Source organism: Rhinoderma darwinii, unplaced genomic scaffold, assembly GCF_050947455.1.
Source record: "Rhinoderma darwinii isolate aRhiDar2 unplaced genomic scaffold, aRhiDar2.hap1 Scaffold_44, whole genome shotgun sequence".
Taxonomy (NCBI): domain Eukaryota; kingdom Metazoa; phylum Chordata; class Amphibia; order Anura; family Rhinodermatidae; genus Rhinoderma; species Rhinoderma darwinii.
The window spans coordinates 26,979-44,629 of NW_027463870.1; the positions used below are offsets into that span (position 1 = coordinate 26,979).

Below are 17,651 nucleotides of genomic sequence, written 5' to 3' on the forward strand. Positions count from 1 at the left end.
CTTTTTTCCGTTCCTTATAATATAGTTTTACCCGTTTTCTGACACTATCTATTTTCATGTTTCTTTATATCATATCTGTTCTCATTTGCAACATAACACATATATGCCATAGTTAAATGCTCTATAACATATATATCTTTAATTTAGATCTTTGATTCGTACATTTCTTTGCATTACGCTAATTCTATCTTCAGCCAATTCCCTTTGAAGTATTCATTTGTTTACATTCTGCATTATACATTAACCTTTAAATGTTTCAGATATATACACACTCATTCATTAGTATGACCACTACATCGGGTCACAACCGACTTTAAACATTCACCCTGGACGTCTTGACTCTACACCGCATCATATGCTGGCTTCATGGGGCGTCATAACTACTAGGACAGCTTGCGTTCCACTAGGGGACTTAATTCCCCATACTGTGCATGCGTCGACACTGATTTGCGTGCCAAACACCGGATTTCCGGTTTTGCAATGGGCGCTTTAAATGACAGACGCTCGTGTGAGATCTCCCACACTTGTGAGCGTCAGGCAGATGCCAATATACCCCATATATCCCTCTTGAGCTTATGCAGGTATGACACTACTCTATTCGGACAGCAGTTTATTCCTTCATATATTTGTTTATTTTATTATTTCTCTACCTATCGTTCCTCTCCTTCCCTGTATCTATCTATATCATTATGCACCATTGATTTCTAAAACCGGTATTTTATGGTATGGTCTAGAGAGGTATTTTTATAATACCTCTCCCACTATATATCTTATATATATGTTTACGCATCACTTCCTAGAGAAACAGCGTTTATATATTTCAGGTTCTGTTCCCTTTGTGCATCTCTGTATACTATATTCTATTTTATTTTAGGAGATGACTCTCTAGCATATTTGATTATCTTTATGAATAGTCAGACAATAAGGTTTATACCTTACTGCTTACACAGAATACCATGTATAGCATTCAATTATCCTTGTATATGTTTTTATTTATATTTCTTTGTATTTGAATGTTTGAATTTGTATATGTATCATTATTTATTTTTCCCATTTCAAAAAGAATTGTTATATATTATTGTGTATTTTTGTTTCTATTTTGCCGCGAATGTGAGAAAGGCCTAGGTTGGGCCGAAACGTCTAAATACTGATCGCTTGCATTTATATCTTGTTTTGTTCTATATATACTGAACCCTGTGGAATGAATAATAAATAAATAATTCCTCTTGGGAATCCACACGACCTTTTGTCCTTGGAGTATATATGTACTGAGCAGTGGCGTAACTACCGCCGTAGCAGCCATAGCGGCTGCTACGGGGCCCGCGGCATGAGGGGGCCCGTGTCGCCCGCCGGCACAAGCCCCCACCATGGCCGGAGGCTCCGCTGGCAGCCGCTATGGCTGCTACAGCGGGACGCCACTGAACACTACGGCAGAGCAGGGAGGTATCTCCCCACTCTGCCATTAACTGGTTCCCGACCGCTGGCTGTATTTTTACGGCCAGCGGTCAGGGTCCTTAAAACCCCAGCCATAGACTTTTTACGACTCCGATTTTAACTTATTGCCCGCGCGATCGGGCTGCTGAATGTCGGGTCTCCGGCTGTCAGTGACTGCCGGGGACCCTGAGGAGAGGATAGAAGCAGCTTTCGCTGCCAGCGATCACACATGTATCCCCTATCCTGTGGATAGGGGATACATGTATTTTGTAGGACACACTGTAGGTCGCATTTTTTTGGGAGGGGGGACACTGTATGGCGTTCCCTACAGGGGGGGAACGCTGTATGGCGTTCCCTACAGGGGGGGCTGTATGGCGTTCCCTACAGGGGGGGCTGTATGGCATTCCCTACAGGGGGGGGGCTCTATGGCGTTCTCTGCAGGAGGGCTGTATGGCGTTCTCTACAGGGAGGGCTCTATGGCGTTAGCACTGTCCAATAAATATACAGTAAACAAAAGAAAATACGGTCCAGCAATCCTCATGACAATGTGATGACTTTATTAGAAAAACATTTTATAAACCACACGGCATGTTGAAGTGATGATACAAGACTGCTTACGCGCTTCGAAAGCCAACTACATTCTTCGCAAATGTACGCCATCTCCTCCAAACAGTCAATTACATCAGAAGTCCAGTTCCTTGTGCTGCATGACTCGTGGACGCCCTATCCGTGGCGATATCCGTGTCCTTTCCACTGCTTCTCACTTGAGTCCTGTAGGCACAAAAAACATTCTGCAAGTATCCATTGTCATCCGTGCCTGCAGATTCTGCTTTAATGATGCAACTCACTCAACTCCTTGTCTATTTCATCGTTTACTGATGCCTCTTTTAGATGCGACAGATGTATTTTTTTTATACTTACCAGCCTGCTTCACAGGCACCATCCCTTTTTATTGGCACCTGATCAATAAGGGGGTCCTGCTCCACCACTATAACACTGCAATACTAAACAAAATCTTCCATAGACATCACAAAAACTAGACAAGCCTTTCCTCCCTTATGTTTCCCAACATTTCCTGGGACAAGTGTGTGTAGGTAGAAATCCACAAACATCTTTCCTGGCCCCAAACTTTACCCCCTCTTTCCAGTAAAGGATTGGCTTTCGGTATCACGCCTCCTCGCTTTTACCTTTTTACTTTATCCTGCGTAAACATTTTTTTCAGCATCTTAAACGTCTTGCCCATTAGCCCATCTATCCCCAACATCAGACCACTTATTATCATCTGACAGATCAGAATCAGACTCAACCAGCTACTGTTGCCTTCTTCTGCTTCTCTTTACATCCAGATGCGCTGCTCCTGTAATTCCAAACATTGTGCCAGTACCCCGTGTTCTAAACATTTTGGCAACCCCAAGGTGTCCCTCTCCCATGTTGAGATTATGAGGCCCTACTGGGATATTGCTGCCTTCATCGACCCTGGATCCCTGCGCAAGGATCCTGGCACTTGGCCCATCATCGTGCCATGTTCCCTCAAATTTTTGCTAGAATGATACCATTGAGGATACCTGCCTTGCTTCCTTGATGCCATTTGCTCCAAACAATCCAGTACACCCCAAGTCCAGGTCCTTGTGCTGCATGACTTGTGGGGGCTCTATACGTGGCAATATCCTGGCACCTTCCATTGCTTTCCGCTTGAGTGCTGTAAATATAAAAACATTCTGCCAGTATCCATTATCACCTAGGCCTGCAGATTATGACTGTGTAATGAAACTCACTTAAGTCCTTGTCTATTGCATCCAGGCCTTGACACATCGCAAATGTTCTTGGCAGACCAAAGCTGTCTAAAATCCCCCTACACTCCCTCACCCAATTACCTTACACCTACGTTCAGTCCCAAACCGAGCCATGTGGCCAGCATTTTGGACAAAGATACCCCTAACTGACATTATGCCTATTCCTACCAACTATCCAAGGTTCCCCACTGCTACGCCTTTCTTGGCATTTTGCCCGCTCATTACTTTTTCAATGTACAGAGCTACTGGTGGATACTGTATATAGTAACTAATGATGGACATACCGCATATAGATGAAATATTACTTCAGAGAGTCCCCCTGGCAGCAGGCAGCCGATCTCAAGAAATTCTGGAACCAAAACTATAAACTGTGAAGATATTATGACGTGCGCTTAGTATGGTTCATCATATCAACAAATATATGTTCAGCCTATTGAAAACATCAGGGAGATTGTTCCCACAGTCTTGTCATGTGTCTCTATAGGAACATTCTGGGTGACATCACATTATAGAATTTCTATAGGTTGTTATTTGCTATAATACTTACATATATACAGTGTATGTCCTAGCATGTCGGCTGTCACTGGTGCCACATATTCAGATGTTATAAATGTCTGTAAAATACATAATGGGTTTAATGCACATACATAAAATAACCCCATATCTATAATGAATAATAATATATTTACTTTCACACATTTCATTTTCTATCACAGGGCGAGTCCAATGCCCCTCTGCCACACAAATAACACCAGCAGTATAATGGCACATAATAGTTGGAGGACCCTGGTATAGAAGAGGCTGGACGCAGCCTGCAGGGCTTAAGGGGAAGCCTCCATGACCTCACTGGTAGGGAAAGGGTTAATAGGTAGGGGAGAGTTGGAGGGAGAGTTAGGAGGAGGTGGAGGAGGGACAAGGAGGAGTCAGGGGGCCGTTGCTTAGCTTCCCGCTGTTTGCGGCATTGAGCCGGAAGCAGCGGGAGGAGTAACACAGGGAGAGACAAGCTCCCCGTTGCCCGCGCTCGCTCAGTATGGCAGAGGCAGGGTTGTTAGAGCAGCTGCGTGCTGCTGCTGTGCACCACGGTCCCGGATGGCTGGAGGAGACCGTGGCTGCATTAGCAAGGATCCCGGACGCCGTGTTGCCACGTCAGGCACGGCGTTCGGGGTCTGTTGCAGGAGACAGGCTCCCCTCCCCCGGCCCCCTTCCTAGCATGGCGGCGGGGGGGGAGTCGGCAACAACTGCTCCTGTCCGGAGCAGGCAGAGAGCGTTGCCGGGGGTGACGGCGATGCAGGCCGGGTCGACTCGTCCCTCCCGGCGGTCTCGACCTCCAGAGCGCCTCAGTCCTGAGGCAGTCCCGCGGACACGGCGTCGCAGAGGGAGCCCGATCTCGGACGCTGCAGGCCAGGCAGCTGGGGGGACCGCCCCTTCCCAGGCCCTGCGTCCGTCGGTGAGCAGGGAGTCGCAGGCCGGGCTCCCTGTCACCCCTCCACCGTCGGATGGAAGATTTGGAGGACGAGGTACGGCCGCCCCGCCTGGTGATGTTCCGGCCAGGGGGCAGGCTTCTTCAGGATCATCGAGACGGACGCCTAGATCTGCAGCGACGTTGAGGCAACAGGTCCAGTCGGAAGTCTGGGTTCCATCGGTCGGGCGGCAGGTTGCCGGCCCATCAGTCAGCGCTTCATCATCTCCGATCCGAAGATGTCGGTGGGATGGCCAGTCGTCTGCGAGAGAGGAGCTGGAGGAAGGTGAACTGGACGTGTATCGTCGAGGTCAGGATGGTCCGGCTGACGGGAACACAGCGCCTGTGCGGCCCGGTGAGTGTGTAACTCCATCATTGTCATATCCAGCGATTTTTATGTCGGGTGTCGGCGGGGGGGCTGCTAGCGTCGCATCGGTGGCCGGTAGTGGCGCGGGCGGGCGCGATGGCGCGGGTCTGGCAGATTTAGTGGGTTGCTTGAGGGAGCTGGTCGGGCGCCTAGACAGGGCGGCAGCGCCGGTAGCTACGGAAGTGTCCCCGGCGGTAGTGTGGGAGGGCCCCAGGGACGTGGGATTGGTACAGGCGCGGCCCGTGCTGGCGGTTAGGGAGGCGGTCGCGGTGTCGGTACAGACCGAGGCACAAAAGGATGGCGATCGGGTGCATATTGATGACCGTGCTCGGGGCGAGGTGTACGTTTGTTTCGAAGGTCCGTTGGGGGCGCATTTAAAGCAGGAGGTGCGCGAGCGGATCTGGAAGGACGAATATGTTGAGATTTTTTCTCTCTTGCCGCTCGCTAAATTTAATTTGGATAAGAGCAAGCGGGACGAGAGTAAAAAGGACGAGGAGGAACGGCGGCGGTATAGGCTTATCCCGCAGACGTTCGTTAATTGGTCGCAGGCGTTCGCCATATTGGCTAGTGTGATAGGGGAAAAGGCGCCGGAAAAATGCTCGGCGTTGTTTTGTTATTTTGATGCCATTGGGGAGGCTCATAGGGCGTATGGGGGTCAGGCGTGGCTGCGATACGATGAGCAATTCCGTCGGCGGAAAGCGGTTCGGCCGGCGATTCGGTGGGACCAGAAGGATATTGCTCTCTGGTTACGGGTTACGGCTCCGGTTAGGCAGTACTTTCCCGGGAGCGGCGGCCAGGGAGGCCAGTCTAGTCAGGTTGGACAAAGCGGCGGGGGAAAGGCGGGTTTTTGCTGGCAATTTAATGAAGGCCAGTGTAAGTTCGGGGCCACGTGCAAGTTCAAGCACGTGTGTTCCGAGTGTAATGGTGCATCACACGGGGCGGCAAAATGTCTGCGAAAAAAGAGGTCAGGGAACCAGCCCTCCGCGGCGGGTCAAGGGGGTGTCGCCGGTGAGGGTGGAAAAGATGGCCCCTTATCTAAATGAGTATCCGGATAGGGCGGCGGCTAAGTTGCTTTACGAAGGGTTTCGTGTTGGTTTTGTTATTCCTCCGCCTCCTTATGAGGTTCCGGTTACGCGGAGGAATTTAAAATCGGCTTACTTGCATGCAAAAGTCGTGTCGGAAAAGTTGTTAAAAGAAGTTTCGTTGGGCCGCATGTCGGGGCCGTTTGTTGAGTCGCCTGTAAAAGATTTAGTTGTGTCCCCGTTGGGTATTGTCCCTAAACGCGAGCCCGGAAAATTTCGTTTGATTCAACATTTATCGTATCCCAAGGGTTCGTCGGTAAATGACGGGATTGATCACGAGTTGTGCTCCGTAGTCTATACCTCATTCGATAAGGCGGTGGGTTTAGTGCGGGCTGCGGGTCCGGGTGCGCTGCTAGCAAAAACCGACATCGAGGCGGTGTTCAGGTTGTTGCCAGTTCATCCGGAAAGCCAACGGCTGTTGGGTTGTTTTTGGAATGGGGCTTTTTACGTGGATCGGTGCCTTCCGATGGGGTGTTCCCTTTCTTGTGCATACTTCGAAGCGTTTTGTAGCTTCGTGGAGTGGGTAATGAGGGGAGTATCCGGGGTCGACTCGTTGATCAATTACTTAGATGATTTTTTGTGCGTTGGCCCGGGGGGTTCGCCGGTTTGCGGTAATTTGCTTCATACACTACAGAAGGTGGCGAGGGATTTTGGGATTCCTTTGGCGCCAGAAAAAACAGAGGGCCCGGTAGCGACGATTTGTTTTTTGGGTATTGAAATAGACTCGGTGGCAATGGAGTGTCGTCTCCCTGCGGATAAGTTGGGTGCTTTGAGGCTGGAGGTACGGCGGGCTTGTAGACTGAAAAAAATGACGCTGCGGGAGCTTCAGTCGCTGCTGGGGAAGTTGAATTTCGCCTGCCGGATTATGCCGATGGGGAGGGTGTTTGGTAGGAGGTTGGCGGCGGCAACGGTGGGAGTGCGTGCGCCACATCATTTTGTGCGGCTCAAGGAGGAGCACCGAGCTGATCTTCAGGTTTGGGATGACTTCTTGGGCCAGTACAATGGTCGCTCGCTATGGATGGCCCCAGCGCAGGATACGAGTGATTTGAATATTTTTACGGATGCGGCTGGGGCGGGCGGTTTTGGAGCTTACGGGGGAGGTCCGTGGTGCGCAGGTCAATGGCCGGCTAGTTGGGTGTCCAGTGGACTCACGCGGAATCTGGCCCTGCTCGAGCTGTTTCCCATCGTGGTGGCGGCTACCATTTGGGGGGACAGGCTCAGGGATAAGAAGGTCCGTTTTTACTGCGACAACATGGGGGTGGTGCTGGCCATTATTAACATCACGGCGTCCTCTCCTCCGGTAGTTCAATTGCTGCGACACTTAGTGTTGGTGTGTTTGTCGTTGAACGCGTGGGTGGTGGCGGTGCATGTCCCGGGAGTACGGAATTGTATCACTGATGCTCTTTCTCGATCGCAGTGGGACCGGTTTCGGCAATTGGCACCGGGAGCGGATCGTCTCGGTTTGGCTTGTCCGGATCATCTTTGGGATCTGGTATCGGTCCCGTAGAACGACTGTTACAAAGGTCTTTGGCGCGCACGACGTGGAGTGCTTATGCTGCTTGTTTGGGAGGAGTGGGTAAGAGAGTTGGGTGACGTCAATACGGATAGAGACAGGTTGGTGGCACTTTTGTACTGGCTTGGCATTTAGAATAGGTGAGTGGGTGTCGCCAAGTACCAAACAGGCAGGGGGGCTGAGATCTGGGGAGGTGAGCCTATTCGCAGATCGGCTGGAGGTATGGTTGCGTCGGTAAAAAACTGACCAAGTAGGGAAGGGTAAACTGATAGTTTTGTTCGCCCTCCCGGGGTCGGTTATGTGCCCAGTAGAGTGCATGGGGGGTTTTACGCCAAAAAGGGGGTCTCCAGATTTGCCTTTGTTACGTCATGTGGACGGGTCGTTTTTGTCCAGGTTTCAGTTTGGAGCTGTATTTAAAAAAATGTTTGACGGCGGTTGGGGTTGCGGCAGGCTCATATTCATCTCATTCCTTCAGGATTGGCGCAGCAACAGAAGCGGGGCGCTGGGGGTTGGATGATGAGGGGGTGCGGCGTATTGGTCGTTGGGAGTCCAACAGGTTTAAGTCCTATGTCCGCCCCCATTTGTTATGAGGTTTGTGGGTAACGCTTTTAAAATGTTGTATGGTGGTGCCTAACTGTTTTTCCGTTTCAGATTCGCCTCCGTGTTTGGTGTGGTTGATGGGTCATTCTTACGTGCACTGGGGGGCTTTGAGGGCAGACGTCCGCCCGGATGGTCGCCAGTTGCGCATTCCGCGACAGGATGCGGTTGTGCATTGGCTGGGATTTAGAGGTATGTCGTGGAGCAGGGTGTTGGCGGAATTCCAGACATATGCCCGGCTTGATAGGGTTCCGGAGGTCTTAGTGTTGCACGTGGGTCGGAGTGACTTAGGAGCCCGCCCCTTTCGTGAGTTGGTGCGGGATATCAAACACGATATGTTGTGTTTGTGGGTTTCTTATCCCAAGTTGGTGATAGTGTGGTCGGACATAGTCCCGAGGAAACATTGGCGGTTGGCTAGGTCAGTGGAGAGAGTCAATAAGGCTCGCATTAAAGTTAATCGGGCGGTGTCCCGTTTCGTAGCAAAAAACGGGGGCATTTGTGTGCGGCACAGGGATTTGGAGTCAGGAGTGGGGAACTTCTGGAGGAGTGATGGGGTTCATCTGACCGAGGTTGGCATTGATCTTTGGAGCTTGGCGATAGCAGAAGGAATAGAAAGGGCGGTGGTGGTGTGGCGGAACTCACAGGCTTAAGGTGGTCAAGGCCTGTTTCGCTGTGGCGGGGGGAGTCCTTGAGGCCAGTCAGTACAAAATGGTGGGGGGGTCGCATCGGGGGTATGCGTCCCCCAAAAAAGGTACATGGTTGAAGACTTCATCGGGTGTTATCCCTTTGAAGTGGTCTTCTGGTGGAAGGTATATCACTTGAAGGCTTCATCGGGTGTTATCCCTTTGAAGTGGACTTCTAGTGGTCGGTATATCACTTGAGGGCTTCATCGGGTGTTATCCCCTTGAAGTGGACTTCTAGTGGTTGGAGCCATCTGCAGAGGTGAACGGCGCTTCCGAGCTGGTTTACGGCTGGAGGTAATTGGTGGTTTGCAGATGGCTAACTCGGTGTGTTCTTAAAAAAGGAATATCTGAAAGGGCTTCAAGGACTTCCTCTGCTCGGGTTAATGTTAACGTTAAAATTGTTATTTACGATTCTGACCCATGTTGGGTCATGTGAATTATTAGGAGGAATTCTCTGGTGGATTCCTAACTAGTTATCCGAATGTTTCGGATTTAAATTGTTTTTATAAAACTGTGAAATTAATAAACGGCTGCTGTGGCCATTTCACATCCAACCTCGGTGTCACGTGTCTTTCCTAAAGGTGGGGGTGGAGGGATAGGATGGGTAAGGGAAGGTTCATTAACACACGACTCTACTTAGGCAGGTCAAGATTTTGTATCAGGGACCAGGAGCTTATTGTTATTCTGCTATATAATCTTATCCTTAATGGAAAACTTCTAATTTGTCTTTTGTGGAGTCTTTTGGACTGGAGTAGAGAGAGTAGAAAATGGTAAATTGGATTTCTGGATTCAACAGACAAAATAATTATTAAAGGGGTTTTCTGACAGTTTCATAAACCTTAGTCTAAGCCGCATATGGCTAAAAATAACTTTGTCCCTACTCATTTTTTAAATTCCCTGTGGCTCCTGCGCTGGTGGTTCTGTTGTCTTCAGTTGCTAGGCCACAGCGGTCATGTCCGTGTGGATGGCATGTCACGTGGCAGCTATTGTGTCACATCCAGGGCCGGCCTTAGGTTTATTGGTGACATGTGCAGTATCTGTGACGTCCTCCCCCTTATGATGCACCATGTAGTATCCAAATAATTTAATCATACAGTGCCCAAATAACATCACCCAGTCAATAAACTAGGGATTGTATCTTTTCAGTTTTTTTATATTATAGGTTTGGGCCCTAAATGCCGGATCGGCAGTGTAAGTTGAGGGTGCCCAGGCCATCTATGGTGGTAGTGCCCTCTTCAGTATTGACCAGTAATACACACTATGTGATCATTTAGAGATGCAGTTAATAAAATACACTGACCTTGGACTCTCCTACTGAATACATCCGACTGAATGTAGAACGTTATGTGATGTGAGGTGGAGGGCTCTGCTTAATCTTTGATCTGCCCTCCTGGGACGTGTGGTTATCATTAACTCCTATGAGGAATTAATTCTAGGAGAAAGAAAGACAATGTATTAGGACAAATCTCAATCAATGGCAACATTTCTATCTAGAACAGAGTCCAGTCCCCAACCAGTGTAAAATTACCAAAGGGGTAAATAGGATGACCGGCTGAGGTCCAGGGATTTGGGGTGGCCCACAGCTCTGGGGCTCCATACGCCCCTGAAATTGGACAAACAATAACCGCGCAGGGAGGAAGCGAAATGTCTGACCCGGTTGGTCGTCTATTAGGTGAGTATAATTTTTTATTTTATAGGAGCAAAGGGGGCACTATTAATATGGGGGATAAAAGGACTGAGTCGGAGCTTAGAAAAGGGGGCTTCATTACTGTGGGCCATACAAAAGGGGCATTCTGACCCAGGACATACAAAAAGTGTCATTCTAACTGTGGAGGGTATTGGTGGATACTGCATATAGTAACTAATAAGAGACGCACCTTGCATAGATGAAATATTGCTTCAGAGAGTCCCCCTGGCAGCAGGCAGCTGATCTTAAGATGTTCTGGAAAAAACAAAAATTGTGTAGTTTTATTTCTCCAGACAGACGTGTGCTCAGTATAGACCACCCAACAATGAAGGAAATGTACATTAGGGCTCATGTACACAGCAACTTCATGTGGACGGACCTGTATGGTGGCGCACAGACTGCAGTACTGGTAATGTAGACACTCTGTGTGCGCTGTGTGCTCCCCCATAAGCCAAATGTGTATTAGGAAATTACATAAATAACAAGTCCCTTATATATTACTAATACCATAATATCTTCTTTATGGAGCATTTCTATAATAATAATAATATAAAGCTGCAGCAAAATTCCCAGCGTTTACTTTTGCTACATGTGGATGAGTTTTTGAGACTGTAACTATTCACCTGTAACACTTGTGAATTTTGCCACGCAGCAAATCTGCAGCGTCTGAATTCAGCTTTATGGCGTAGAATATAGTACTCAAATACTGCAATCATACAGTGCCCAAATAACACTGCCAGACAAGTATTGTCTGCCACACTGTAATGTAATCCATTATCAAGGAATTGTATCTGCATCCTGAGCAGTGCCCTTTACTTTTTTTACATGAAGAGTGGGATTGAGTGTTCAAGCAATGGGTGCCCCAGACATCAAGACCAGTGGCGCCCCTTTCATTAGTGACAGGTGATGCACCCAGTGTAACCGCACAGGTCGCACACCCCTAAGACAGGCCCTGGATGAACAACATTGGGGAATTTGTTCCCACAGTCTTGTCATGTGTCTCTATAGGAACATTCTGGATGACATCACATTATAGAATTTCTATAGGTTGTCATTTGCTATAATACTTACATATATACAGTGTATGTCCTAGCATGTCGGCTGTCACTGGTGCCACATATTCAGATGTCATAAATGTCTGTAAAATACATAATGGAGTAAACATAAAATAACCCCATATCTAGAATGAATAATAATATATTTACTTTCACACCTTTCATTTTCTATCACAGGACAAGTCAGACATTGAAAACATTTTGTAATGTTAGTGTAAACCCAGGGAACATAACTATAGGGGTGAAGAGGTTGCAGTCACACCCAGGCCCAGGTGTCCATGACTGACATTAGGGGGGGTCACAATGTGGGCAATTTACAAATGTCAATCCCCAATGCCCCCATCCCCTAGAGGAATCCCGATTTTCGCTGCTAGAAACGCAATGTCAGTGAGAGAAGCACCCAGGCGGAAAGGCAGCTGCTGAGTTGCCCGGCCGCTTCTAAAACACAAGCAGTGGAAGGGAGCCAGCGGAGCGCCCCGTTCCACCTGCTGGAGGGATGCGCCCTATGTAATGGCACAGGTCGCACACCCCTAAGGCCGGCCCTGGCTACTGCTGAGCCTTATTAGGATAATATACGGTAGCTTTTTAAGACTATTTAATTAAATTAAATTAGACATCATATTGAAAACGACTGAGAAGTCACATTCCACATTACTGACAGCTGCAATTCTCAGACAATGGTAAGGGTATGTTCACACACTTAACTAAAAAACGTCTCTAAAATACAGAGCTCTTTTCAAGGGAAAACAGCCTCTGATTTTCAGCCATTTTTTAAACCACAAACATTTTTTGAGGCGTTTTTACCAACGTTCTTGGAGCTGTTTTTCTATTGAGACAATGAAAAACGGCTCCAAAAACGGCCGAAGGAGTGAAATGCACTTCTTTTTACAGGGTGTTTTTTATGCGCCGCTTTATCAAACGCCCACGTAAAATGCACCATCGGAAAAAAAACCTGTTTTTCCAATTGAAATCAATGGGCAGATGTTTGGAGGCGTCCAGCCTCCGTATTTTCGGCTGTTTTTCGGGGTGTTTACGGCCAGGAAAACGGCTGAAAATAGGCTGTGTGAACATACTCTGTTGTACTGAGTTGTAACTTTAATGAGAAAATATGAAACATTGAAATCTGAATGTAAAATGTTCAGTTGTTACTTGCATTAATAGAAACATTTTACTGGAACTTGAACTGTTTGTCTAAAAAAAAAAACAACCCCCGACAATCACCAGAAAAAAATCCTTCTACAATCTTATAGTTGTGGTGAGGTGTTGGTGTGGTTAGAAATTGCTGCAGTAATGTCCAGTGTGAATATGGCCTTATATGAGAATTCTAGAGCGTATATATTTCATGTGTCCAGTAACATGTAGAATTAATGATAAAATGCTGAATCTTACCTGTCAATCACAGTCAATCACAGTCCCGGTCCAGACGTCATTGGCAGAAATTGTAAAAAATATGTAATCCAGCTGCACATAGAACCTAACGGCTAGTACTGTCTATGACATCATCAGTGACATCATAAGCGGCTGCAGTATCTGTTACATCATCTAATTATCTCCTACTGCCTGGATAGACTGTCTGTGCATACACTGGATATAGGCGTTACATGGGACTGCTGTTTATAAACATGGAAGAAAGATACATGTGTGGTTATAGGGGCTACGACTAAGAACATGTAATGTATGAAACGTGTAATCTGTTACTAGATGGATTTTATACTGTAATACAGATGTAGCCATCTTTAACTTGACTCTGATAACTTGATACTTTCTTGATCCCGCAGCACTCCGTGTTTCAAGTGTGCGTGAGTAGGCTTCCACGCCAATGTGTAAAAAATGGGAACTCAGCACTCCAAGGTATTATGCAATAAGTGATATTTGATTTCACATATAGCGAAAAGTAGTAATCCAAAAATAATGGCACCATTACCCAACAGCGACCGAGGTCACAAGCGCCGCATATCCGTGTCTAAAGAAGGTTGAATGTATAGACCGAAACGTTAAAAACCTATTTTTGGATTACTACTTTTCGCTATATGTGAAATAAAATATAATTTTTTGCAGCGTGATATCACACAACAAAAGCCATTAAAAAAGTCAAGATAAGGTATTGTTTATTTAACGCGTTAAAAGTCAAGGTAAAGACGGCAACATCTGAACTAATAAAGGATACATTTTATTGAATTTCGTTTTAGGCTACATTCACACAACAGTAAAAAACGTCCGCTTTCAGAACAATGATGTTCTATGGGTATATTCACACGGCCTTTTTTTAACCACCCGTGAATATTGGCCGTCAAAAAATAGAACATGTCCTATTTTTGGCCGCTTTCACGGCCAGACGGCCCCCATAGAAGTCAATGGATCAATTTTTAACGGCCGTCAATACATGTAACAGCCGTTAAAAACGGTTCTGTGATTTGGGGATTCAAGAGCCAAGGGAACTATTGGCTCCCTTGCTGGTAATCGGTGGCGCAATGACACATACTCACCGATAAAGCGCCGTCCTCTACAGGTGTGGTCTCTAGTCTCATGGGTTCTGCGAAGGTGACGAGATGACGTCCTCGCGTCGCCTTCGCAGAACCAGTGAGACTAGAGATCACTCGTGACGTAGACGGTCATGCATCGGTGAGTATGTAGGGCATTCAGGCGGACAAAAATTACGGATATTGTTGCGCTCACTACTATGGTAGCATGGCGCTAGTACAGGGGACATTGTTGTCTACTGTAGCAAATTTTTCGGCACGGTCCTGAATTTACAGAGAGAGTCCTGGAAGATTACCACAGGGAGGGGGGGTGTGGTGCTTTCTCCGGAGAGGTGTCTGTGTCATCATCTACAGGGGGGCTGTATGCCATCGTCTACAGGGGGCTGTGTGCCATCATCTACAGGGGGGCTGTGTGCCATCGTCTACAGGGGGCTGTGTGCCATCGTCTACAAGGGGGTTGTGTGCCATCGTCTACAGGGGGGCTGTGTGCCATCGTCTACAGGGGGGCTGTGTGCCATCATTTACAGGGGGGCTGTGTGCCATCATTTACAGGGGGGCTGTGTGCCATCATTTACAGGGGGGCTGTGTGCCATCATTTACAGGGGGGCTGTGTGCCATCATTTACAGGGGGGCTGTGTGCCATCATTTACAGGGGGGCTGTGTGCCATCATTTACAGGGGGGCTGTGTGCCATCATTTACAGGGGGGCTGTGTGCCATCATCTACAGGGGGGCTGTGTGACATCATCTACAGGGAGGCTAAGAGCCATCATCTACAGGGGGTCTTTGTGCCATCATCTACAGGGGGTCTGTGTGCCATCATCTACAGGGGGTCTGTGTGCCATCATCTACAGGGGGTCTGTGTGCCATCATCTACAGGGGGTCTGTGTGCCATCATCTACAGGGGGTCTGTTTCATCATCTACAGGGGGTCTGTGTGGCATCGTATACAGGGGGTCTGTGTGGCATCGTATACAGGGGTCTGTGTGGCATCATATACAGGGGGTCCGTGTGCCATCATCTACAGGGGGGCTGTGTGGCATCATCTACAGGGGGGCTGTGAAACAATCATGACAATGACCTTTGTTTGGGTGTTTTCAGGGGGTTGGGACAAAAGAAGCCAGACAAATGAAATTCATCAGTTTTTTTTAACGGCCATAAAAAACGGATGCAAAATGGATGTCAAACGGCCATTAAAAACGGACAGACGGACTGGAAGTGTATAAAAATTTGCAGACACAATGATGCAAAACGGCCATGACAAACTGACAGTTGATCAGTTTTTAATGGCCATTTTTTTTCACTGTCGTGTGAATGTAGCCTAAGTTCTGGATCGTCTCCATTTTAATGGATAAAGTTACCGGACAATTATCCACCCACCGAGAGTTTATTGGACACATGGACGGCCTGGTGAGCAGATGAACTTCTTGTTTCTTTGTTTGGAGTCATGTACAGATATAGCAATCCTTATCCTGACTCTGATAACTTGCTGCAGCGTTATAATTTATCACTTAAGTCACTGAAAACCATTGAAAAAGTGAAATTAAAGTTTCTTGACACTGTGTATTCAATGTATTTAACCCCTTCGAGCTCAGCAACGTAATATTCCGTTGCGCTGACCGCCCCGTTCGCGCTCAGCAACGGAATATTATGTCGCAGGGAAAATGCATCGCCATTTTCCACCGGCGCGTGCACGATCTGTGACAGCTGCTGTTTCCGACAGCAGGCTATCACAGCTCAATACGCCGTGACCTATTGCGATGGTCCCGCCTCCACAATCGCCACTATTGGTCAGTCAGTGAGTAACTAGTTGTCCAATAGTGGCGATCGGTCTCTTCACTTCCTCTCCCTGACATCACATCCTGCCGCACCCACCCTGAGATGGAGATAGCGAGGCGTTCAGAGCGGTTGTGAGTAGAGGGAGAGAAGAAAAAGAGTGAAAAAAAGTGAAAAAAATACAACTTTTTTCTGCTTCCCACCTCCCCAATCCACTACCCAGTCCAGTCCTTTACCCTTCCTCCTTGTGTTCCCCCCACATTTTTGGTCAGTGATCTCCTATCACTGACCACTTCTTAGTCTTCAGGACCAATTTCTTGGTCCCTGGGGATTATTTTTTTCTTTATAAAACATATAAAATAAAAAAATATATAAAAATAAAAAAAAACGAAAAAAAAACCTGTTAATTTAGACAATTTATCTAGTTAGTTTAGTATTAGTATTAGTTAGTGTCAGGGAACCGTCAAAAAGCATAGTTAGGTATAGCGTCAGGAATCCATCACCATAGTTAGATCTAGCGTTAGGGGTCCATCACAGTAGTTAGGTTTAGCGTCAGGGAAGCTCGGAATAATCTAGATAGGTTTAGTGTCAGGCACCCGTCACCGTAGTTAGGTTCAGTGTTAGGGAAGCTCAGAATTATCTAGTTAGGTTTAGTGTCAGAGAATAGTCGCCGTAGTTACATTTAGTCTCAGGGAAGTTCAAATAAAATCTAGTTAGGTTTAGTGTTAGGAACCCTCGCCCTTGTTAGGTTTAGTCTCAGGGAAGCCCACTCGTTCTATAAAAACACCAATTTTTTGAGCTGGTTTAGGTAGCAGCCTATTGCTCCTAGTTAGGAAAGCAATCAAACATGTCCCAACGGACATTTAGTGCCGAAGAGGCATATTCATTTCTTGCCTCCGACACAGAGTCGTCGGATGGTGAGACTCTGTTTTATTTATCCACCTCCTCATCCAGTGATGAAGAAGAGGAACCTCCTAGGAGATGCCCCTTGACCACCAGTGCAGTTGAAGCCCCCGAGCGAAATGACCCCGCCGCAGTTCAAGCCCCCATTTGGACCCCCACACCAGACATTTATGAGCCCAAAATCCCAGAGTTAAAATTTAATACGGCAGGGCTCAGTGAAATGGGCTTTTTCAAGTTCTTCTTCACTGATGACTTTATAGATCTTATGGTCTCCCAGACAAATTTATATGTCCAACAGTATATTACTAAGAACCCTACATCATTTTATGCCCAATCCTACAGGTGGACCCCTGTAGATGTAGCAGAGTTGGGCAAGTTCTGGGGACTTCACTTGAACATGGGGCTTCTGAAAAAGCCATCCATTAGGACCTACTGGAGCATGGACATCTTATACCATACCCCCAATGTACCGTATGGCCATGTCCAGGATGCATTATGAGGCAATATTTCACTTCTTAATTTATAAGGATAATGAGCAGTGCCCACCCCGAGATGACCCCAGTTTTGACCGTTTGTATAAACTGAGACCCCTATTAGACCATTTCAGTGCTCGGTTTGCCCAAGCATACACCCCCGAGAAGTGTATTTCTATTGATGAGTCCCTGGTACATTTTAAAGAGAGGCTTCAATTCCGCCTGTACCTGCCGAGTAAGAGTGCAAGGTATGGCGTAAAGATGTATAAGCTGTGCGAGAGTGCATCAGGGTATACCTACAAATTTAGGATGTATGAAGGGAAGGACAGCAGTATTCAGCCCCCAGAATGCC

General features: G+C 47.3%; 1 long non-coding RNA gene across 3 annotated transcripts; it reads right to left on the reverse strand.

The window, feature by feature from the left end:
- Positions 1 to 2,023: 2,023 nt before the first annotated feature.
- Positions 2,024 to 13,149, reverse strand: LOC142714079 (uncharacterized). 3 transcript variants are annotated; one of them, XR_012870290.1, is made up of 8 exons: positions 13,060 to 13,149; positions 11,687 to 11,753; positions 10,806 to 10,870; positions 10,229 to 10,360; positions 3,775 to 3,841; positions 3,512 to 3,595; positions 3,000 to 3,133; positions 2,024 to 2,205 (listed from the first exon to the last, which is right to left on the reverse strand). It is a non-coding gene; the product is annotated as an uncharacterized LOC142714079 (long non-coding RNA). The 3 variants fall into 3 exon arrangements; XR_012870288.1 differs by having other exon boundaries at positions 3,000 to 3,595; XR_012870289.1 differs by lacking the exon at positions 2,024 to 2,205 and having other exon boundaries at positions 2,799 to 3,595.
- Positions 13,150 to 17,651: the final 4,502 nt, after the last annotated feature.